The sequence below is a fragment of the Prenolepis imparis genome, unplaced genomic scaffold (assembly GCF_030444845.1).
Source record: "Prenolepis imparis isolate NDT839.2.m4 unplaced genomic scaffold, iyPreImpa1.0 SCAF_4, whole genome shotgun sequence".
NCBI classification, from domain to species: domain Eukaryota; kingdom Metazoa; phylum Arthropoda; class Insecta; order Hymenoptera; family Formicidae; genus Prenolepis; species Prenolepis imparis.
In genome coordinates, this window is record NW_028141162.1 from 13,930,160 (window position 1) to 13,955,562 (window position 25,403).

A 25,403-nucleotide genomic window follows, 5' to 3' on the forward strand; every position below is an offset into this window, starting at 1 on the left:
ATAAACGTGTCAATCTTCAAACATTAAAACAGTATTTGCAACAACAACTCGGAATAAATAATATATAGAACAGTTGATAGCTTCTTTAATTTTATCTTCGAGAGAAATCATTGAGGAGAACAAATAGCATTAAAAATGCATATATGGCTTTGTTGAAAAAAAAAAAAAAAAAAAACAAACAAACGTTGACACACGTACATATCACGATTATATTTAAAGTATATATCTACTTAAATGAAATATGAATATTAATTGTATATTTTGTATTTTTTTGAAACTTTTAAAAGCAATCGAGTTACTTTGCTGTAAATATTGCAATAGGGAGAGAACATTTCAGTTACTTTTTCGCTTAGAGTACGATGCGTAAAATTATCAGTGTGCGACAGCACTCTATAATGGCACATTAATTAATAAGCACATTATTTAAGTTAGAAGATATAAAGAGAAAATTTTAGGATTTATGGGCTGAAAGGGAATACGAGATTTTCAAACGATTTATGTACATACCGCATATTTGTTACTTCTGTCATTGTAATTATTCTTTATAATATATATAGCTTATATGTATTATATATACATATCTTTGATAAATTTGAAAAGCACGACATATATTGGTCGAATTTTGACGTTGCGTTTGATGATACATTCATGTGCGATATCGAGAGAAGCTTACTCGACAGTGACACATAATGCACCAGTGAATAATCAAAAGCGCACAAAGGAGAGGAGGAAATAGGAAATATAATTGCGTATAACGTTACGTCAGGAGCAATTAAAAGACAGTTGACGCGTATTTGTGTTATTGTCATAGATATCGGCCGCACTTCTTGGTCGATGACGATGCATTATTTACCCCGTATTACGTTGAATCGATGCGAGTTACGTCGCAACGTGAATACTGTTTTGCGGTCTTTCTTGACCAGCCTCTCTAGTTTTTGCCGCAAGTTGATTTATGAAGCGACGTCAGCAGCAAAAACCGATACACCGCTTATTACAAGCACGTATGCATCGACGCATTAATGCACATACAGGTGCCTAAATGTATGCGCATATCACGATGCAACACGGTGTATTACATTTCTTGAATGCTCGATCAAAGACAATACACCGGAAATTAATATAGCAAATTAACTCTCGGACGAAATAATCTTTTCTTTCGATAAGGGATAATAGATTTAATAAATTTTTAATTAATTTTTATATTTCGCGATTTTCGAAAGAATTAGTTTTCTCCGGATATTTTTATCTTTCCATTTTAATAACATACACTCTAAGATCGTGAAGTTATGTCCTTCCGATCATTTCGCTACATTCGCAACATTCGCGATAATCCCGTTTTAATATTGACGAATGTATATGTCGATCATATGTGCAAGAATCATTATAATTCTGTTAAACGGCGATAAATGACGATCTTGTTAAATGACGCTGACTCTATTTTAATAATTGTCACATATATGATACTTCGAGCACTGAATGCCATTATTTCAGATTACTCAGTTGTCAGATAAATGTCAAAGATATCTCCGGAAATAAACTATTCAGAAAAATTTAACAATTATAAAAGAATTATCGCGTGTTACTTTTGGAAACAAGTATGTCATTATATTAGCATAGAAGATAATTTTCGTCTATTCCACAAAAAAAACTTAATGCGAAGAAAATTATCGTAATTATCACATGAGGATAGAAATTACTGCTGCATTTTTTAAAATTTGTATTTTTATCCAAAACTATAGAATACTGTAATACATTTTATGATCTGGTTATTCACGGATTCAAAAATTTTGTTGGAGAAAATACAAGCTTTTGTATCAATAATTACAGTTTAAATATTATACACACCGAATATAACGTTAATCAATATATTATTTTCCAGTTTTTCTTTTTAATTGCGAATAATTATTTCTCTCTTGCAGAGAGACTAGAATGTAAACATATGCTTCCTGAATTTGCTCTGAAATTATGCTGGGTGCGTATTACAATCTCTCTGTTTATTTGTTTTACTGTATAAATGTAATCGACGATATATTTCAATTTCAGATGATTATGGTTCACAAGATTCTTCGTTTAATTAATATCGAGAAGTTATTAATTAAACATAGCGAAGCTATGGCGTCGAGGCAATGCAGAGAGTTAATCACGGATAACAGGGTCGACCTGAGACGATGGAAGAAAGGAATAAGCCGGATTATACTGCCGTACCGAAGATGGCAGTTTCTTAATTATTGAATCTACGTATATATATTGAGATATGTATATATATATAAGATATATTAAATTTCGTAAAAATTCGCGCAAAGAAATATTCTATTTCTAAATTTAGAATCCATGTTTTATAATATCTCAGAAATTTAAATAGATAAAATACTCTTTTAATTAATTAAATCTCGAATTTTCGAATGTTCTCAGTTTAAAGCAAGAGCCGAGATACATAAGTTAATAAAAAAGTTTTACACATCTATTCACACACATTTCTTTATAATAAATGTTTTTAATATTTTTAAGGTAATATGCGTAATAAGATATTAAATTAATATGCTATTTAATATGTCCAATAAAATTGAACACAACTAAAATAACTAAAATCATGAAATTTTTAATTTTCTCGGCTGTTGTTCAGATTAGAGATCCTAAGCTTTTTATTTAGAGCTAGCGATCAGTTTTGATGTTACAAAATATTATAGTTCTCGTATCCTAAAACGAAAGTAGTTTTCTTTTTGGAAACGGAGCGTGTCGTTCACGATTTTACGACACCGTGAGGAATCGGGTTAACGTCTGACACAATGCTCTCCGTGTTTCGATAGGATTTGTTTCGCATCGAGACGAAACAAGCAGCCGAAATTTATATTGTGATCTAAAAAAAAGATGATTTTGTCTTGCCGGACGAGGATCAGCGGATCTCAAATAATTATTTCTTGTACTTGTGATTAATCGGCGAAAGAACAGAGGGACGTGCTTTAGGAGGGTATTTAGGAAAGTAAAATATCCCCTTTTTATAGACTACATCACATTTGTATTCTTCAGAGAATAACTGATCTGTTTATTATTGCATTATCGCGTAGCTTCTGTGTAAATTAGAATATATTTAAGCGCTACAAAAGAGAGAGAGAGAGAGAGAGAGAGAGAGAGAGAGAGAGAGAGAGAGAGAGAGAGAGAGAGAGAGAGAGAGAGAGAGAGAGAGAGAGAGAGAAAAAGAGAGGCGGATAGTGGCGATTACTTAAATTCTCCCAACAAAAAGTTTCGTAACGAGGCAGGTCTTGAAAATTTTTAACTATTACTGTAATGAAGTTACTTGCAACGAAGCCGCGGGGTCGAGTGTATCGGATAGCTTACATGCTTCCAATAACAACGAACTTTCGTTTCTGTGAGGCGCGGTAAAGCAGAAGTAATGGGCCCCGGAGGACTTCTTAAGGTAGCTTAAGGTTTATCACAGTCAAGTGAATATTTAACAACTTCCCGGGGAAAAAGCTTCTCAAAGTGCACGGCGCGCAAGCTGCAACGAAAGGATTCCGATTTGCTGCCGTTACATTTACCTGATGCATTTTTTAATGCACCGAATTACGTTATATCCATAAAACGTGTTTTCCTTTAATAATTCCGCAAGATGTATTCTTCTCTTGATGGATCATGTATACATACACAGAAATATCGCACAGAAAAATGAAATATACGTACATATAATACATTATCACTTACAATATAATAATTTTAATGCAGTTTTCTCACTATCCCTATTTTTCAATTAATACATATTTTAAAAAAGAAAGAGAGAGACAATAACAATTAATATGATAATAATCTTTATCTGACATAAATGATGCACGGATTATGTATTTGAAGTTAATTATACGTAACGTGAGCTCAAAAGGCCTCGAGACATTTATCCGTAAACGTAAGAGGGATGCTGCACGCGGGGTGGAAGATGAGGAGCTCGGAGTTCCGTTCTAGGATGAGAAATCACGGCGAGAGCCGGAATCAGTTCTTCCTCCCGAGCGGAGTCGAACCCGCTCCGATAACCGGTAATGTTTCCCCTAATTTTTTGAACGCAAGCGGAAGAACGGTCCCCGGAGATAACGCCAGCAAGATCGGTCGGTTGGTTGGTCGGTCGGTCGGTCGGTCGGTCGAAATATGACATACGCGACACGTCCTGCGGGTTATACCAGCAGCGGCAGCCGCCTCCCCGTTATAAGAACTCGCAAGATAGTTGGCCGCGTTCGCTCGCTCGCTCGGCCGCGGGCGCCGGCTCAATGTACCAGAGGAAATCGCTGACTTATGGCTGCGCCAGGGAGTCATACCTTTTTTCATAAACCCCCAGTCAACCCCAACCTCGCGACTCTTTTACATTGTACCCAGATTTCAGCGATTAATTTTCCCCATTGTGGCGCGTCTCTCGGCAGCCAACCTTCCTCCTCCTTCTCCCTGCCTCTGCTACCCCATTCACCTTCTCGCTCTTTTCCATCATATCCCCTCTTCCTCCTGCCTCTATGCAGCTCTTCCTGCAACCGCGGCCCCGTTCCATCCCTCACCGACACATCCCAGCGCCTCTTCACAGTTGCTCCCAGACCGCGGTCCGCATTGTCATTGGCAAACAGATCTCAATGGCGGTATTAAAAGTATCCGCTCTAATGGAACCCGCTATATTCGACCCAACGAAAATTCTGCGCTGAGAAAGAAGTCGGCTCGGCTCAACTCGACACGGAAACGCAGAAGAACGCGAAGATTTCTGCCTACGTAAGGAATAATTGAACGTCATTGCGTTAAGCGCCCATTTTTTCCAAAGACCGAAGAGCGAACTTAAAATATTTGGCGACCACTTGACCGTAATGAGTCTTAGAGAGAAGCGAGCTTTCCGCCGCTTGTAGTAACGGCATTGTGTGTTATTTCGCGACGATTCATTCATTGATAGTCCTTCGCCACATTTTCAACATTTCTCGCTCATTCCCGACGAAAAGAAAGAATGTACCACCATCCCCGCGTCTCCAGTAACTTCTCTTCTCCTGAGGGATTCTCTCTCTACATCTTCTCTCTGCAGTTCCTAACTTTTTCAAGGCATTAAAACGATCCGGACGTAAAACTAAACGAGAACAAAACGTGCTTTCTCCCTCTCTTTCTCTTTCTTTCTCTCATTCTCGTTGTCAAAAAAAAGGCGAGCAGCTTGAAAAGTGTGCCGCGTTTGGGTGCTGCAACAGTCGGTCGTATCTCAACAGAGAACATTTACAGTGTCTCGCGAAGTATTATTTCGACGCGCGCGACTGGCTGGTACCACGCGTGGCATTTATATTTTATATAAAATGTAATATATTATATATACGCACATATACGCTCAATGCGCACAGGCAAAAACGCGTATATATACATACATTATATATATACATATATCGCGCGAAACGGACACGGGCGATTATGGCGGCTTATCGCTGCGGGGTGTAATACCGAGGTGTTCCATGACCGTAACCATTGTTTCCGCCCTCCTCGTTCTAGAGAACGCCGAGGCTATTGTTTAGATTTTTTTGCGGTGATCGCGATGACCGCAATACGCGACGAGAACCCTCTCGACATGGTTTGTGACGCGGGACGAATAAAAAGTGTGGACCCAGTCATCCCGCTTCTATCAGACGAGATCACAAGTCTCTGCGTATATTTTCCGACGGTAAATACCTCTCCCACAAACATGATTCAGGATATCTCTATCTCTCCTTCTCTTCTTATGTTATTTTAAATTTTAAATTAAATTATTTCATATTAAGTTTTCCGCATATATTATTTTTATATTTTTATACACAATTTTATAAAGTAGATATGTGGGAAAATTAAAAATTTTTATTCTACTCCACAATTTTAGGGACATAAATATGAGAATTTTTGATGAAAGACAAGTTTTTTCCTTTTTTAAAAAAGATATATAAAGTCGATACTCGTATATATCAAAGTTTATTGTTGTCGCTTTTCCGCGATGCTCATTGGCTGTCAAATTTGCGTTGTGCGTTATATTCGTAGCATTCGAGAGGCTGTCATCGCGAGGGTTAGCAGTTTAACAGTTTGTTCAAAATAAAATTAAATAAAATAATAATATTAATTTTAAATAATATGTTATAATACTTTAAACTCGATTAATATTTTTGACAGTTATCAGCTGATTTCTGTCAAAAAATATTAATCGTGGATAAAGTATTATAACATATTATTTCAAACATATTATTTTATTTTATTTTATTTTGAACAAACTGTTAAACTACTAACCCTTGCAATGACAGCCTCTCGATGCTACGAATATAATGCACAATGCGAATTAAAACAGTCAATTAGCATCGCGGAAAAGATGCAACAATACTCGCGAGAATCGACTTAACATGCCTTTTTTAAAAAAGAAATGTTATACATAATATTTTAAATTCGATTAATATTTTTGACAATTATCAGCTGATTTTTGTCAAAAAATATTAATCGCGGATAAGATATTATAACATATCATTTAAAATATATTACTATTTTAATATTTTCAACATAGTATATACACCCCCATTACTATAAAAATGTTATAAAATGAACAATTTCTCACTCACCAATACGAGCAATAGCGAAGTTGTAGTACACAGCGCATTGATCTGAAAACAAAATATTCAAATTATGTAGATACATATATGTGTCGAGTATCTCATAAACAATGCAATTTAGAAAAAATATTTTTATTTCGCATACCTCACAGTTGCTCCGCTGTCGCCCGATGCCTCCCCGAGCCTCCTCCTCCTCTCTTGGTCCTTCGTAGCACTCACGACACTCGCGAAAATACAAATAATTACGATCGCCCGATACTTTATACAGCACTCCCGACACGCGAAACTTTACACGGCACTCCCGACGCGCGACACTTTACGGCACTCCCGAAACGACGCGTAAATCGCACTGTGTATCGCAATGCTACCTGGAACAAATAAAATACATACATATATTAGAATAATCTTATTATTTCGCATTATAACATACACAATATAAATATGTAAGCTAGAATTAACGATAGATATATCCACGGATCGCAACACATTCGGGCGCGCGACAACAGATTAAGTTGGGTTATGTTGGCAAGAGATTTTGCATCGAATTTTTCGCGAAATATGTGTTTCGAACAATTACGACTACATATTAACGTTGAAATTATGATATGCGATTGATAAATATTACAATACAAAGGTTAGAAATCGTTTCTAACGATTATGCTTACTAATTAATCACAGCGGGACGCAGCTCGAACTGCCTGATACGCGCGGCGTTTCGGTAATGGCCGCGGCTACAAACATCGGCAACTTCACTCTAATAGCGCGCGCGATACTATATACATACATGACTTAATATTAATAATTAATTAAAACTTGAAGGAAATTCGTTCGAAATGTAAGTATTTTAAATATCCTAAATTTATAAGTATCCTGAATTAATTATAAAAGAAATTTTTGGTGTAAACTAATAATTTAATTTGTATTTGCTTCTATATATTTATTTCTTGCGCTGACGTATAAATGTAGAACTGTGTGTGTATAATTATATGTAGAACAAAACTTTGCTAAAATAAAATGTTGTTAAAAATGTATTATGGACAATCTTTTCAAATGCAGTTTCTTGCATGACAGTGACGTGACATATCGATGAAAAGAAACCACCGTTGAAATAATATGCAAAGAGAAACTTGTAAACAAAACGATCCATCAGTAACCTTATCGTTATTCTTGTCTTTTCGATCTCTATTTTTTCTGATATAAAAATAATCTTCATATTTATTTAGAAATATACAATAATATACCGTAGACATTAATATAACAATCTTTTGCAAAAATAATAAATATTATTATATGTATTTAAAATAATTCTTCGAAAAATTCAAATGCCAAATTTTTTGATATTTCGGCAGAAGAGTGCTTATTATTTAAAATTAATAATAAATATGCAATTATATATGTGTGTAATAATTATTTATTACTACATATATAACATTTTATATACATATACATATTATATATATATATATATACATATTATATATATATATATACATATATATATATATATATATATTATATAGATATAAAGAATTTCTCGCCTAATTATTTTCATGCAACGAAATTATCTCATCATTTCGTCCTATGTCTGACTTAATCTATACTTAACTCCTTGAATGCGTAATGAGTATAATTTATAATGTATCTTATACATACATATTGTATATATTATTTAGATATAAAGAATTTCGCTTAATTATTTTCGTGCAACGAAATTATCTCATCATTTCGTCCTATGTCTGACTTAATCTAAACTTAACTCCTTGAATGCGTAATGAGTATAATTTACAGTGTATCTTATACTTTTTTATATATATATATATATATAATATATATATATATATATATATATATAAGTATAAGATACACTATAAATTATACTCATTACGCATTCAAGAAGTTAAGTTTAGATTAAGTCAGACATAGGAAATGATGAGATAATTTCGTTGCACGAAAATAATTAGGCGAAATTCTTTATAACGGTTAACCCCCCCCCCCCCTTTAAGGATCCGCCAGTGTGTGTGTGTGTGTGTGTGTGTGTGTGTGTGTGTTATATAGTAATAAATAATTGTTTATGTTTAAATTCGTATTAATTATGCGCCATTCTTAAATTAATATTTTCTAATTAAAACATTTTAAATAGAGAATCTTACATTTAACGAGAAAGTGTGCATTTCTAAACTCATAAAATGACGATTAAAAATGCGAAATATTTTTTTAAGCAATAGATGAAAAAACCCGTAGCCACATAGAAATTCGCGGAGAATAAATCGACGGTGAAAATGGAAAATTACGACATTATTAATTGATTGACATGCGATACTTCAATTAAGAGCACCGGACGTGGTCGGCAAATAAAACGTGAAACGCTGACGATGGACTTCGTGAAATATGTATAAATGGACGATTTAGATTTGTTTCGGCGCGACGGGCTATTCAATTTCCACCTCTCATTAGAGATTTTCTAAAAAGCAACGATTATTCCGGAGATATCTTTGATTCTCTGCAGGGGTTGCTATTCTTTCTGTGTCGGCAATACTCCAATTTATTTTCTATCTCTGACAGATTCTATTTAATTATCGTAGATATACATGCGCGAAAAACGATATTTTTATTAAGGAAAATGTAAATTTACAGAATTTTTTATTTCTCTCGATTTCTCTAGCTTCGTGTAAGATCGTTAAAAGAGTGATAAATCTGAATCCAATTATTAAGCAATATAAATATAGTGTAATTGTTCACGGAATTTCTCATGTTCCTTGTTATATGCACCATTGCAATCGATATTCCTTCCGCGTGTGGATACGGGAGTAACGCGCTATAAAACCGGAAGATCTCGTCGAGATTGAGATCGTAATATTGCCGGCGGTTGCGCCGTGCTGTATAGTCGGTAACACGGGATTTACATACTCGCTGGTGGAGCGTGCTGCATGTAAACATTCGTCGTAATCCGATATTTTCGTCTGCCGTTAATCCGCGAATAAACCTTCTTAAGCGGTGCTTATGTTCGAATGTATACATAAATCTCACTTAATAATTAAGTACCATGTGCATTCAAGAAGGCACTGTAATTGTCAAATCTTAAAAAAAGTACGGAAAAGTGTGAAAAATAACGTTACTTTTTATTACACGTTATTAATGTCGACTCATTTCTCGTGTATTTTTAAATTGTCTTTCGTAGAAAAATTTTATAATTCTGTCTCTATACTCGCAATATATGACAACAGATGGATTTTCGCGATTTTTACAATTAATTTGTCTCTAGCTATCGCATCTTTTGTCTCGGTTCACAACAGTGGTAAAGTGGGTAATACGCAATTCAGTTCTGAACAAGTCACATTGCGCATCAATTAGATTTTAACTCGGCTGGTCGCATGTACCTGGTAGTTTGTTAATTAAGCGAAACAATCCTTCTTACATATCGGCTCAAATCCTCAGAGCTCCGGGGATGTCCGTTAACTTACCCCGACGCAGCCGGAGGCTCTTATGCAAACCGCAGAGTCCAAGCTGCTTCGCGGGAGTCGACGGCAACTTGTTATGGCCATTTGCCTCCCCATTTAAGAGGATGCACCGAAAATTGTCGTAAACCCCGAAATGACGATGTCGCTACACCCCGGAGAACGACGACTCGAATCTCGCGCGTCCGTATACAACATGCTGCGTCCGTAATAAAACGAATCCTCGAAATTACGCGCGAGACGACAAAGAGCCAGTTCCGGTTTCCCCGGCGAATTGTATACGGCAGTAATAATAGACGAGAGTGAGCAGACGTGAAACGCGCAAGAGATCTAAAAGCTGCAATATTATATATATGTATATACATAAAAAAAAATAGAATTTCTAGTTTATTATAATTTGTATAATGGGTTGATATCCCGAAACGTACGATAAACGAAAAATTCAACGGTACATTAGAAATATTATTTTTGAAAATCTCGTAATTCGTATATTTCGCTATTTTGCTGATATTTAGATAAGTTGCATTAAAAAAATTTATTTTTGCATTCCTTTGAAAGTTCTAGACAAGAGAAGGTCTAATTAAAAAGTAATTACGCACGGTTGTTGAATGCATAATTTCATTCTCCGTTTACGAAATATATAGTAAGCGAGTAACAAAAACCTGTGAATTTGACCTGTGAATAAAATTTCCAAAATTCTGCAAATGCCGTTTATCCGCGAGAATAAAATATTATATTGCAAGTAAATTATGAGAGCAGAAAAAAACTTGATTGCACAATCGGTCGCATCCGCCGTGTAATAAAGGTAAAATTTGAAGGGAAAAGTTGTGCCGGTAAGATGAAGTTTTTATACCGTCCCGGTTGTGTAATATCGGCCGTTATAATTACGCGTTGCCCCTTTCAAAGGAGCCGTTTAACAATTAATTACGACTATTAAGTATTATTTCCTGAATCTTGTTACATCTATACTCTGTTTAACGAGGAAAGTATGAAGGGAGAACTATACTGCATAAGCATCGTTTCAGAATACTTTGCCGAACTCTATCAAGATAATCAATATTTTTTTTGCCATGTTTCGAAATAATAATAAAATATCAATTTGACCAACCTGTACAGGTATTATTCGTGCGTCATTATTTTGAGCAAATATAAGACCGAGACGACATATTTTCAAAGTTTTATAATACAAAGCGATAAAGAGAGTAAAGTTTTTCATCAGAGAACACCTGGTGTTCTTTGGTGTCCCTTTCGTGTTTATATAGAGAAGGAGCGTAATGCACTTTACAAAAATTCATATGAAAATTCCATATACCGAGTAGTGTCAGACCTTATATTAAATCAAAATTTAATTTAAAAAAGTTTATAATAAACATCATCTTTCTTCGTAATTTTTGCCATTTTTTAAGTAAAAAATAGCCACATATAAACCAAAAATTAATTTTTTTTAATTAAAATTCTACTGAAAAAAATTTATTTAAAATAGCCATCAAATGCTATTTTATTTACTTGCATCAAACATAGTAACATTTTGTTTCATATCAATGATAATTGTTTGCAACTTTAAGTAAGAATTCTGAAGCATTTCACGAATCAAATCGACAGTATTTAAAGCTTTATATGAAATCAATTTGTAATGTGTGTCAATTTGTAATGTGTGTAAAATGGACCACAAATTAGTCTACTTTTGTCTCAAATACTTCAACTTGAAAATTGTCACTTGAGTCAATGACAGCAATATATAATATATTAATGCAATTCTGCATTTTATATATACGTCAAAGATATATAATATACTGAATAATATATAGCTGAACGTAGCTACAAAAGTAGACTATAACTACTGAAATCTAATCCAAATAAAATTAAAGAAAGAAATTATACATTTTTAAACAATCAAAATTTCACTATATGAAAATGTCACATGCTTTTCAAATCATCTTTTCACAATATAGCACTTTCGTGCTTAGATTTCGAGTCGCGAATGCTTGAAAATAAGCCCTACAATGATATTCCTATACAGACACGTGGAAGGTTAAAAGGTGAAGAATGCAGACGATGGCTTAAAAAATGAAATGTCAAAAAGGTGGGAAGGAGGAGAAGAGAGGTAGCTTTGGTGGAAACTTAAAATTCGTCGAGATAATATTTCGATGATATGCCGAACGGCGTGACAGCTGCGACGCACGAGTAAAGGTTCCCGCTCTCTCGACGTCATACTCATACAAGATTGTTAAAGCTCAGACCAGTCGAAGGTGGAGGCGACGGCGGCGGCGACCGGGAATAGAAGACGATGCGGGGAGAGGGAGGACGGCTAGTAGTGAAACAGCTGGCACATAGTGGCGACAGCCCGCCCGTCACTAACTCAACCTGGATACACACGCGCCACGTGCGCCAGATACAAACTTCATTGATGTTGGACGAAAAGAACGAGAGAGACTTCCGATGTGTCCCTCTTCCCCTGCTCGGGAGAAGAGGCTTCTTGATTCGCGGATTACTGAACGCGGATGCAACAGTCGAACCGGTTGCTCTGATTAACAACAACCGAGTAGAGGTCTCTCAGTTTTTCCAAGTCAGTGAGGAGATTGACGTGGCTACTTGTAAGTCATGATGTAGAATTAAAACTGCTTTTATTTTCCTACCTAGATTATATATGCAAACACCAAAGAAAGGTTTTTTAAAGACTTTATCGCTGCACCTAGAGGCATCATTAATTATTCCTGCTAATAAAGCGCATACGTGATTAATAATTGCCCGAGCAAGATTGACATCGATGAGTCTCTGTCACGTTTTCACTTACCAGCGATCTCTTCTTGTTTTTAACGGGAAATAAAATAAGTTTGACAATCGATAGTGTAATCAATGAGATATTAACAGGATCTTAGATCAATACTCTTGTCAAGAATAAAATTGAAGCGGAGCGTATCGATACTTACTATTGCGTCACTATTACTACTATCCTGGGATCTATCGTATCACGATCTCGTCTTGTGATTTAATCTATTTCGCTATTATATAGAATAGTAGGAAGGACGTAGAAATCAATGAGTATCGTCCACACTCGTGTCGTCGAACCACCGTAACTCGATTTTGCGGTTCGCGGCGAAACAAAGCTCTGGACATGTCCATCACGTGGATCGTTCGCAAGTGGTATAATACTCTTCCTTCGATTTCACGCGCGCGTGTCTATCTCGTGTGATTTTTTTCTTCCTTTTTTTTTCTCTCCGAGAGGAAGCGTCGACAACGGTTTTTCGCAACGACACAGCCGAACGAATTATCGTCATTTTTCGTCATTTGCCGCGTCCGTCGTTTGTCCGTCCGAGAAAGACTCGTAAAATACATTGAAAAAAACGGTCCGCCGTATAAATGCTGGCAAACGTCGGCCACGTGGACACTACGTGTCAGCTGCGCGCTCTACGAAATCGTTGGCATCTATAAAACGCGAGTTATTTAACGGATGAAAATTTGTGATTCCGCATCTGTTAATCAGACTGATAAAGATTAAAGTCTATCGGGGAGGAAAAAATTAACGAATATTGATAATAATGATGAATTTCTGTTTCTTGGAGAAATTTTTTGTGCATCCCTCGTTTTAATATCAAGTTCAGAAGGCGACGAGAATGATAATGAGATGCATACCATACATATTTTACTTCATAATTTAATATTTACATTTTTGTCACTTTATTTCTGCAGACGATATTCGCTTATTAAGATAATGTACTCTCGCACGCAATGAGAATATTATTGTTGTACGTTTATAGCTTATAATTCATTATAATACATTATATTAATTATGCAAAATATTTTATTTTTAAGCTTCAAAATTGCATACCTTCGTTAACAGAGAAACAATATTGCAGAAATAAACTTTTATTTAAAGAAAACAAATGTTAAACATATTTTATTTATTATTTTTTAAATTAATTATAAATATATATATATATATATATATACACACATATATCAACAATAAATTTCATAATTGCAATTTTAAAAAAATGTGTAGTACTCTTGTGCAATTAAAAAAGACTTAATTATCTGTCGCGTGAGAATTCGCATTTACTCGCGACAATTTAATATTCCATTGTTATGTAAACTAATTAAAATCTTGTCACGTTAAGGAAGTAGCATGCGCAAAGTAGCAATATTAATTTCCTCAGTCTGCACGCTTTTGTAGCAAAATTATATAAAAGTCAAACGTGAAACGTAACTTCGTAATATTATGCAAGAACAAATTCAAAGGCCTAAGAAATTAATTCGATATTCTGGAACGCGCGCGAGAACAGCCAATATCTTACAACTTGGAGTTCCTTATATCATAAGCTTGTGAAGGATGAATCAAATTTTACATTAAAAATTTCCTCGCTAAATATTTTTATTGATTCATCTTCTTTATATAAATTTTCATCTCGGTGCAATATATTCTTTTAGATGCGCAAGGAAGATTATTTCCCCGCGCCATTCAATTGCCATACTTGTTTCGAGTAGCGCGATTTCGTTATAAGTTTAATCCGACTTTATTCTCTCCAATCCCATTCATCTATCTTTACTATAATATTTTCCTAGTCTTGTCACAACGCGACTCCGGATGAAAAGACAATGGTTGTTCTTGTTCCGTAATGTCGAGCTCTCTTCCATCCCCGAGAAGGGAAGAGAACCGAATGTGTTACGGAACAAGTCTCTTCGTTCCCGATCTCTCGTCGATGGGATGCATTTTTCTTAGAGCTTTCCCATCCCTCGTGCGGTCGTGCTTTGCGAATTTCCGTATAGGAAATTCGCGCGGACAGCACACATCTAAACTCCGTCCCCTTGGAATCCACACATATAGAACATAGCCATACACATATGTACAACATAGAAGTTATTTACAGGGTAACATCAAAGAAACTTTCCAGCGAGGTCGGTGTCGCTTAACTCGTTGCATGCATAGATGCTTTCGTCGCTGTAGTAATTGCTATAGTCCGCAGTTTTGAGGCATTGCACATACATACGTGTATCGCTATACACGAACTCGACCGGGAGCAAATGGAATTTCGTCTCGAGGTGTGTCAAATCGACCGCCCGCGGTTTCCATTCTGTTTCGCCCCTTTTTTTCGCGCCATGTTTTATCGCGTCGATTAATTCGTCCCCGGATGCATTTTGCCTCGAACATCGACGCGAAAGAATCGACGGAAATTATTAGTGAATTTATCTGCGAACGGTTTCCCCGCTTATTTGAACTATATCATTTCCTACGAACGATGGATTTCTCTTCACGCTTCCGTATATTAAAATTTGTTCCGATCTGTGACCGGAATAATTTTTAATTGCTCTTTGAAAGCTCTTCTACGAAAATAAATTATTTTAAATCGCTTTTTTTGCTTATTATCAATTTTATTAAAATCTGAAGTTTAAAGATTAAATAGTTTAGAAACTATATACTTTCGATTCAAGTTCTCTGATATAATAAAAAATTCGCTTTACATTAAAAATAATGAAATTAATTTATGTAAATTTAATGGGTATGTAAAGTGTAGCAATAAGTAATGTACGTCCGAACAAAATGTAAATTGCTAGGAAAATATTTCTGACGGAAAGGAGAAGCATATGGAGAATTTCGTCGCGTATTTTCCGATATCGCACGGTACGTTTTGCATAATCACATAATCCAGCCGCGATCGTAGTGTCGTAATTTATCCGTGGCCATTATTATCCGCAGCGACCCGGGTTATCAAGAGAATGATAATTTAATTTACTGCCGATTGTCTGTTTCATACCTCTGCGTCGTTCGGAATCGAGAGGCAAAATACTGGCATCATGTAGAAAAGGGACATTTACGTTTGTGAATCGTTTATATTATTATTAATTTGTATTACATTAGATAAGTTATAGTCTTCAGTCTGAGAAGCATATTGCGAATAGTACAAAAATATATTTTGAAATAAGTTAAAACTACAAGAGTGAATAACGGATCAGTTTCAACACTTTCTCCTGTTTCAATCGATACAGGATCTTTTAGTTATGCAAATTCGTACTCACATATAGGAAAGCATTAATGTGTCTGCTAACTTATAATTCATCTTTTACGCATTCCTGCAATATGTCACTCTTATATTATTAATATAATATACTATATTATATAGTAAATTAATATAGTATGTTAATATTAATATTATAGATATATTAATAGATATATAAGGAATATGTCTTGTGTAGTTAGTCCATTAAAAAAAAATGATATATCTAGATTATTATTAAATAAAATTAAACCGCAACATATTCGTACAAATTAACAGATGAACAAATAAATTGGAAAATATCAACGCGATCGTTGGATCATATTCCATTCTTGCAACTCGCGCTTTAACGATATTTCGGAATTAATTCGCGATCCAGCTCTACACACAGAACACGCGCTGCGCATTCGGATAATTATACATACGAAACAATGGTAGCGAACGAAGCCTGCTACAGTATCGAGACAAGTTAATTAGGTTACCGTTGGTATCTAACTCGTCTAATGACATGCAAACCGTTACTCCCGTCATCCATCAAAAACGCAATTCTCACTGCCGCTTCGCGATATATTATATTTATCGAGGCTTGTGCCATTCACACGCGACAACTTTTGTTTATATAGTATTTTTAAAAAAGGTATTTAAAATATTTTTAAACTTATTTGTACATGTAAATTAATTTAAATTTCTTATATATATATATATATATATATATATATATATAAAATATTAAATTTTTTATTTTTATAATCTCTAAAAATCATGGAAAACAATAATATATATTAAAACATCTTTAATAAATATTTCAGTTTTAGTAAACCATAGTATATATTTTAAAATATTTAAATAAACTATTTGGACAAAAACTATTTTCGCGAATAAAATTTCAACAAAATTTTATTCTGTATTTAATTTTACATAAACTTTAACAGAATTTTTTTTTCTCTCTTTCTTTATTCTTATCGTTTCCTTGTACAACACTATTCAATATACGTAAACTAAAAAGTTTTGAAAATATAGCGTCTAATCAAATTTTCGTTACGAAAATGTTAATTATAAATTGATGATAGAATTTCTCTCTATTTATCTGTACAATTATTTATTTTTGTTTCTATCTATATATTTTTCAGTAAAATTCTGTAAATTTAGAAGAGAGGATATTATACATTGATTGAAAATATACTAAATAATATAAAATCCTAAATGATAAAAATTTACTTATAAACTTTAACACAAAGTGAAATTCATTCATTTAAATATCTTGTGCGCTAAATTCTTATAACAATCTGTATAGATTTATTGTGATGAATCTTTTATCGAGTATCAATGAATTATATATACATTTAAAAATGGCAAAAATTGGAATTAATTAATTTCTTTTCATGCAAAAGCCGTCATGGTCTGAGCTTTAGAAATGTAGCATAGGAATCCATATGATATACAATTGATATATTAATTGATATATAATAGGATTTAGCCGGCAGAATAATAATACATCGTAGTTAACCAAGCCCTTGTATACCTGCTATATGAACTTTTTAATCGTGTATAAATGTTAAATAGAATTATTATAATTATTATAATATAATATATAATTAATAATAATAATTTTTCTCCTCTTTATGAATAATATATTATTATTAAGATAAAATAGCATTTTTTGATAGTCTGGATTTAAACAAATTTAGTCTTTTATTTCTGTGCCTCATATTTAGAATTTATGAAATTCTATTTTACTTTTTGCCGCTTGTGTGTGTTGCTGTGTATATAATAAAGAATGAGGGGGAAAATACTATCAGACATTGCACTTAATAACTTAAATCACATATATGCGATAATACGTGAAAGCATATTTCCGTAATAATAGTACATGCATTCCAATAATATCGATTTGCAGAGATGTGCCCTATAATAGATGAAACGGACAACACACTATAAATAACTATTGTTTATTAATTACAAAATACCGGAATAATCGCTAGATTCGTACTCCAGAGAGATTATTAATACAAAATTCGTATGGTTTATTAGAAATTTATGATTGCGACGCGCAGTCATAATTTGTCGGGTATTTCGTAATTATCACCGCAAAGCAGTTATAATTTCCCGGAGACTCCTATCGTGAAATATTGGCGAATAAAATTGAAAGCTATTTAATCCTTTTCGATGGTGAATGAATTTCCCATATATATTTATGTAGTGCTCCCCTGAGATTGAAAGAGAAGATTTAATACACAAGCAAAAGTTACAAAAAGGAAAAAGCGATATTCTTTATCGAGATTAAATTTACTTTCATGATCAATTTTCGGAGAGAAAAGTAGCCCCGTATGAAACGGAATGACAGCATAATAATTTCAGCAATATCGAATCTATTGCATTTGCATCAGCGTGATGAATAAACGGGACCAACATTTGCATATTTTCTTAGGATAAAAATCTCTTTGCGTTTTAAGGATGATCGTTAAAGAAAATCAAATTCTTTCAGTAGCGACTTTTCCCGGGCTTTCGTAAGCCCATAGTAATTATGGGACACTTCATAAACTTCTTCATGTAGCTGTTTCTTTATGAAATGTATCCTTAAGGAGTGGATCGTCTCCCCCCCTCTCTCTCACTCTTTCCTGCTTTCGAAGAAAGTATATCCTTGAAAGCACGACCGTCTATTAATTTTCAGACGGCAATGACACAGTCCTTAGCTGTGCGCTAACGCGATTACAACTTTCTGTATAATCAGACTTTCTCGAGAGAAGGACACAGAGATATACACATAGCTCGGACCAGCTTGTTCCGGACTTCACCCGGACGAGAACGGGATATCTTGAAGGCGCGTGGGACTTTTTTTTATAGACGAGCCTCTTTTTTCTGTTTTTTTTTTTCTTTTTGCGCGCGCTCGTGGATTTTTGGGACGAGCCAATTTGGCTTTGTTTCATTTTTCATTTAGTCTTCCTCTTTCCCCGCTTATCCCTTCGCCGCGAACTCATTTTTCACTTAACCCGTCGCCCGATCTATACCCGATCTACGAGCCAAGGCAAGGCGATTTTCACCAGCAAACGCGGGTTCTCGGTTTTTTCTTTTTTTAAATATATATAGATCACGTACGTTAACCTGTCGAACGCCCTTAAATAATAGTGGAGTTAATTTCGATCTCGCAAGAAAAGACGGTGAACGGGCGGTGTGTATAATATATACGGGCTTCTCTCTCTCATCAAAAAATTATAGAATTTTTTGCTATATTGATCTCTTTCCCTCAGCAGTCCCAACTCATGATCTTCACATTTTATGCGTTCGATAATCGTATTTATCGATTTTCTTTTAATGTGTTGCACGAAAAGTATACATATATATTTGACGTTTTTTTTTTTTTATAAAATCATAAATATATATAATATATAATCTGCTGATCGCGAATATTATCACATGTTTCTAAATATTAAAACATTATCTCGTTCATCGGCACAATTCAAATGAGATAGCGACTTTCCGTCCGCGTCGAAAATAGGTATAAGGCTTGTCTCTTGTAAAGTAATCATAAATTCAACGGATATCACGAATGTGCGTGAACGCTCGGGAGGAAATGTAACGCCGTCGCGTCCTCGAATGAGAGGATGCCTTTGATACCTTTGCCCTACCGTGACGGTAATCATGGAAACGCACCAAATCTCGCTATCCAACAGTAGAAGATACCGGAGAACAATGCTCTCAGCATCACAGCGATAAAGGTCGATTCAATTATCGTGCTAGAGACCTTTGCTCGTTGCACTCCGCATCTACTTTTGTCCTTCGGAATCCAGTTTATTTCTTAGATTGGTCATGGACTATTGTCCTGATCGAATAAGCGGAAAATGTGTGCAACTACGTGATGTCACTATTGATTAAATTAAATTAGCTGAGTTCTAGAATTGACCGATAAATCGAGAATGTATGCGCGACAATAATAATTTTGTGTTATTAAATGCTGATATTATGTCTCTAAAATAATGTTTCTAATAAATTTAATATTACGACGTTAATTTGTCATCTGACATTTACGTAAAATGTTTTTTTCTTGTGCTATAAATATCTTGTCTTAATAATATCTTGTCTTAATAACGTTTTAATAATATCTTGTCTTAATAATAATATATTTTGATAAAGTCGAATTGTTTCTTAATGAAAATTTAATCAAATATCTAATCGCAGAATTGTTTAACACTCAAAAGTAGAAAAGTATCTGATGCATTAAAATTCGACAATGCATGGGTAACAAAAACCAAATTTGCGAAATTTAGCAAACAGATTTTAATGAAAGGTCAAAATTTTGAATTCAAGTGTGCGTTGGGTATTTAATATTCAAAATTGAAATTATGACAAATGATGATCTATCATCAAACTATGACTAAGTAGAAATTAACTTCAAATTCATCAATTATTCGTCAAAATCCGCCAGTCATTGGAATAACGGATAGATATAGTTTAATAAGTACTAAATATAGTGTTATTTCTGTAAGTTTAATGTGTATAAAAGGGTGATTATAAATATATCTGATACATATAAATCTGCAAGCTATAAATAAATTACTTTACGTAAACAAACTGCTGCGAAAAGATAAAGTTAAATCATTCCTGGTAGACATCAAGAAGCAAAACGGCGCATTGAAGTAATTCCTCAATTGTCACAGGTTGGGGAGCTTTCCAAACTTTTCGTCGTTGCTGACTCTTTAACTGGGAAAGTTTTCTTTTGTCCCTCTTAATCTTTAAGCAATAAATTTCCAAACTTCTCTCTTAATAAATTTTGAATTAAATTATTATGCAAATAAACATACGTTTCTCCGCAATATATTTTCGAGTGATAGCATAAAAACAGGTTAAGAGATTAGATTTCGTTATTTAATTCTTTTAAATCTTTCGTTATCGGGATATAAATATATTTCTCCATTGTTGCGTCATATCGTGGCGTCATTACTCACTTCATCCTTTATTCACCTTTCAACAAACTGTACGAAAGCACAGTGATATCAATCGAACAAAAATTAAAAAGTTCCTCAGGAAGTTAATATCAACGCCGCGTCTTTTGCCTCCGAATATAAAAGCCGCGCTCATCGATCAACAAAAACGACGTACAAACTCTTTTTCGGAGAACCTCGAAAGATCTCGATAACAGCGTCACACGAACGGCCAAGGGCAAAGTCGATAATGCATTCTGATCCAAAAGCCACGGTATGAAATGCTAACGATACCGCAATAAAATGGGACTATCAATACTCTCTTTTCGATACAAAGTATGGGTATGGATATTTCGATCGTGATATTGAAATCGATTCAAGAATCGACTCGGCTAATATCTCAATATCTGTAGAATTCTAGGTGACGAGAACAATATCGTTAGTAAATTAAATTCTCTAGTAAGCGCTTCGATATTTTTTTCACTAGAAATTAATTTTCTTATTAATAATAATGATAAATTCATCGCGTAAAATAATATAAAATCCTGAAAAAATAGACAACAGATTTGCCTTACAAATGATACCCTTTCGTATACGAAAAATTAACTTGTCATTTAGATTATCTGCGTGTCTGGGAATAAATAGGAAAAAATTACATTACAACATTATTTTACTGATTCTTCACTATCCGCATCGACGCTTTCGTGTATATAAGCTCGTCTCTGGACGATGCGCAAGTTTCTGTCTGTCATGCGGAAATGCAGATTGCCTTCTTCGTCCTGGCTTGCGGGCCGGTGCAAATTACCAGAGCTTTTTATCCTTTGAAGCGGCGCACACCCGCGCGCGGCGCGACGCCTTTGCGATTAAATCAGAGAGGCTCGGCCGTGCCTCCTACAGAGCCTCACCCTCTCGCATTTCCCAAAGTCGCTTTTCCCGCGGCTTCGCCCGTATCGCGCTCGCGCTTCGCGGCGAGCTTGCGCGCCTCGTCCTGCACCCGGAGGTCTCCTCCGCGGAGGAGGACCATCAGGATTCCGATCAGTTTACCGGCGTCCCTCAGTGCGCGCGGTCGCGTTCGGTACTCGAGTTCGGTTCGTCGAATCACGTGCATCCTCGACGAAGGGAATAGGCGATGTCGACATCATCACCGTTCCTCGAGCGTGTCACTGCGACGTCATCGTTGCATCGCCCACGAGATGTGTGAAAATCCCCCAGGATTACCGCTGCAGGTTTGCGAAATCTTTTCATTCATATCGATCGCGCCGAAGTGAATATCGCGGAGAAAAAAAAATTAATTTCATGGCGAGCACGCTTCCAAGTCTTCCAAAATTAAAGTAATAAGTTCGCCTATCTTTTAATAGAGAGCGTAAAAAAATTTATACCTTCTGACATTGAACGATCTTGGGTTAATATGTGTGTGTATATGTGCGTGTGTTGCAGAACGAAAATTTTAAATTAACTTTAATCGTGTTTTTTATATTTTAATAATAAAGAAATTTTACTCTTTTTTTTTTTAAGCAAACTTTCGCCGCAGAAGAAAATTAAGGAATTAAGAAAAATTGCGCCGCAGATCGGTGAATTTAAATCAAATCGCAATCGTAATAAACTTTTATCTTGTTGTAAGAATGATAAGTTGCTTTCGACGCAATCGTGATGAGAATTTTCGTAGCCCTTTGAGCAGTTCATGAAACGTGCAAAAGTTTTGAAGGGTTAGCATCACAGTTTCGTGAATTTTCATTCAGATCAGACGCGGTGATGTTTGATCTCATCCCGTGAGAAAGGCACTTTTCATGCGAATGGCGTCAAGAATTTCGCTTCGCGGAGCAGCCCTTTGGGATCAACGCGTTGCGGGTTAGCGAATTTTAATTCCGAACAGTTACACGGAGATCTGTGCTCTTGTAACGAAACGAAGTTACTTTTGAATGCGTGTTGAAGCATTTGCATACTCGCGTTAAAGTTCTTCAGGCTTGTCAAATGCGAAAATTTTATTTAAAACTAGCAACACTAACGTTTTTATACAATTAGAAAGTTTATTTTATATAAATCTGTGTATAAAACAGATCTCTGCAAATAGGTTTTCTAAGATTGATTAATATCTTGTTTAAAATTATATAAAATTGGCAGTTTATTTTTTTTATCAACGAGAAAAAATTATTTTTTTAAACAAACAGATTCTCGAACAGAATTGTTGAGAAACGCAAAGATTTCCTTAAGACAAATTATTGCAAATAAGTTTGCATATTTTAAATTACGTCAATCAAAATTTGTTTCCGTGCTGAACAGATAGAAGGAAAAGTTATATTAGAATTATAATAAACTTTTGATTGAGGCTCCCGATATATCCAACAGAAAGACGTTCACCGTAGTTTCCCAGAAGTCGATATACTTAATTTATTGCCGGAAACGTATATTACTTCGCAATGATTAATACAAATCAAATGCGGTTATCGATTCGTCGATATGAGAAAGGCAAGAGATCCGCAAATGCTTTTTATTAATCCGCGTCTCGCGACTGCGAAACGACTTCGACTCGCGCCACAGTTCCCATAATATCGCTCACATTGCGGCAAGAAACAAATTAATTTCACCAGCGCGAGGCGTGGAGAACCAGGCTAGTTCCCGTAAGTTTTTAATGAAAGTTTCGATTTTCGGGCGTTGAGCATCATCGAAAAGTTCCCGCAGAGTTGAAACACGACAACTTTGTACATATATACATATATATGTATATATATATCTTTCCTTATTTATTCGTTTCACTCCTGCTGGCCGTTCTTGCGGTTAAACTTGAGTCTCAGATTTTACGGAATCTTTCGCGAGAAAGAAGCAATATCGATTATAAAATGTGAAAATCACTTTTCCTATTGCTGTCACTTGCAACGACATTCAAATTGTGTCGTGATTCTTTAAAACAAATAAAAAAATGAACCGAGAAGAGAGCCACCTGGTTGATTTGATTCTTTGGTCACCAAAATCGACGAGAAATTGCTGTGAGAATAATTGGATTGATACTTGAGCGGGACATTCATCGTTATCTATTTTAATTGAGACATTGAGCACAGTACAGCACATGCGATGGCTCGCCTTATGTCTTTTATGTAAAGCGCAGTTTGGAGTTTGACAGCGCACTCGACCACGTGCGCTTACGATAGAAAATGAGAGAGAGGGAGAACGCTATTTATTCGTAACTTGAGTGCATCGCAGATTTAGTTAATAACAAATTGCAGCCGCGATCCGTCCTCTCCTTTCTCGTGTTATCGAACCGGCAATTGTATTCGATTTGCATAAATTGCCGTTACTACAAAGGGTGTGTATATATGTCGTGGAGGGAACGGTAAGTTCGTCATGATGGGTTCCCCGTATTAGCGACATTTAATCGCCGATGTCGGCCGGGGAAGCAAACCAGGGCAATTACTGGCGATCTTTGTACCGACATGCGAGCAGCGAAGCGATATTCCGGAATGAATATTCCACAAGTGTTCTCCGAGTGTTCCACGATCGATTTCGAATCGCTCCGGTTATTAAGGGTCGGCAAACCGATAAGTCACCGAAATCACAGTCGCAAAAAAGAAAAACAGGGAAAAAACATACAGAACTACATTTTCGCACTCGTGATAATGGGGAGAAATCTGAAAAATGAAATCTAGGTCAAAAACTCTCGATACTTGTACTAGCGCCGGTACTGATTGCATCTCTGAAAAATAATTTATTGACGCGACGTCTCTCACTTATATACCAATGTCCGTATGACTTCCATCGCTTTCGACGGGACGCTTATTCGCATATTCTCGCGCATCGTGCATCGACCACTTTCTTTGACGACGGGAAATCAATTTTCAATCATTCGCGTTCGAGTCGCTTGACATTTAATGGGCCGCATACTCGCGGACCGATCCGACGAGAGATTAACTCATCGGCGAAAGTGCGTACATTAGCGACAAGCCGATCGCGGCTTTCACACAATTTCACACATACACATACATACACATATACACACGAGAGATTCGACGACGATAAAACCTACGAACGCGAATTACGCGCCGCACGAGTAATCTCCGATTTGTCTCATCGTAATTCCATTCTTTTCTCTTACGGCTTAGCACGTCTGTTTAATACTTTATCGCGCGTTTAATAGGCATAGATAGATTTTATTGGCGGATATATATTTGGAGCGCGCGATTTTATCAACTGCAAATTATCGACCGCATATACATAAAAACGATTGCGATTTACGGTCAATTTCGCTATACTTTCGCGTTCGTTCGTTTTCAATGTGGGTATATGTATTGAAAATTCGACGAAATAATTTACTACTTATGGAATTTATTTGAGAGGAAATAACGGAAACCACTATAGGCGTGAAAATTACATACTTTGTGCTTATATCATTGTTAATAACCGTGAAATGTGCAATGGCGCGGTTAAATTTTAACAGATATTCTTTATCACATCAGGATGATTGTCGGAACTGAAATGCGCAAATAT

General features: G+C 35.3%; 2 protein-coding genes across 5 annotated transcripts in view; one reads left to right on the forward strand and one right to left on the reverse strand.

Annotated features, from left to right (window-relative positions):
- LOC145934932 (uncharacterized) overlaps positions 1–25,403 on the reverse strand; it is a 469,524-nt gene that overhangs the window by 138,455 nt on the left and 305,666 nt on the right. Inside the window, exons 19-20 of the mRNA XM_083035847.1 lie at positions 6,703–6,925; positions 6,567–6,608 (exon numbers count right to left, since the gene is read on the reverse strand). The gene's annotated coding sequence lies outside the window, so the exon portion shown is untranslated. The remainder of the gene's footprint in view (positions 1–6,566; positions 6,609–6,702; positions 6,926–25,403) is intronic.
- Positions 21,983–25,403, forward strand: part of LOC145934929 (lachesin) — an 87,648-nt gene continuing 84,227 nt past the window's right edge. For all 4 annotated transcript variants that reach the window (XR_014425131.1, XR_014425130.1, XM_083035842.1 and 1 more), the window contains exon 1: positions 21,983–22,150. The gene's annotated coding sequence lies outside the window, so the exon portion shown is untranslated. The remainder of the gene's footprint in view (positions 22,151–25,403) is intronic.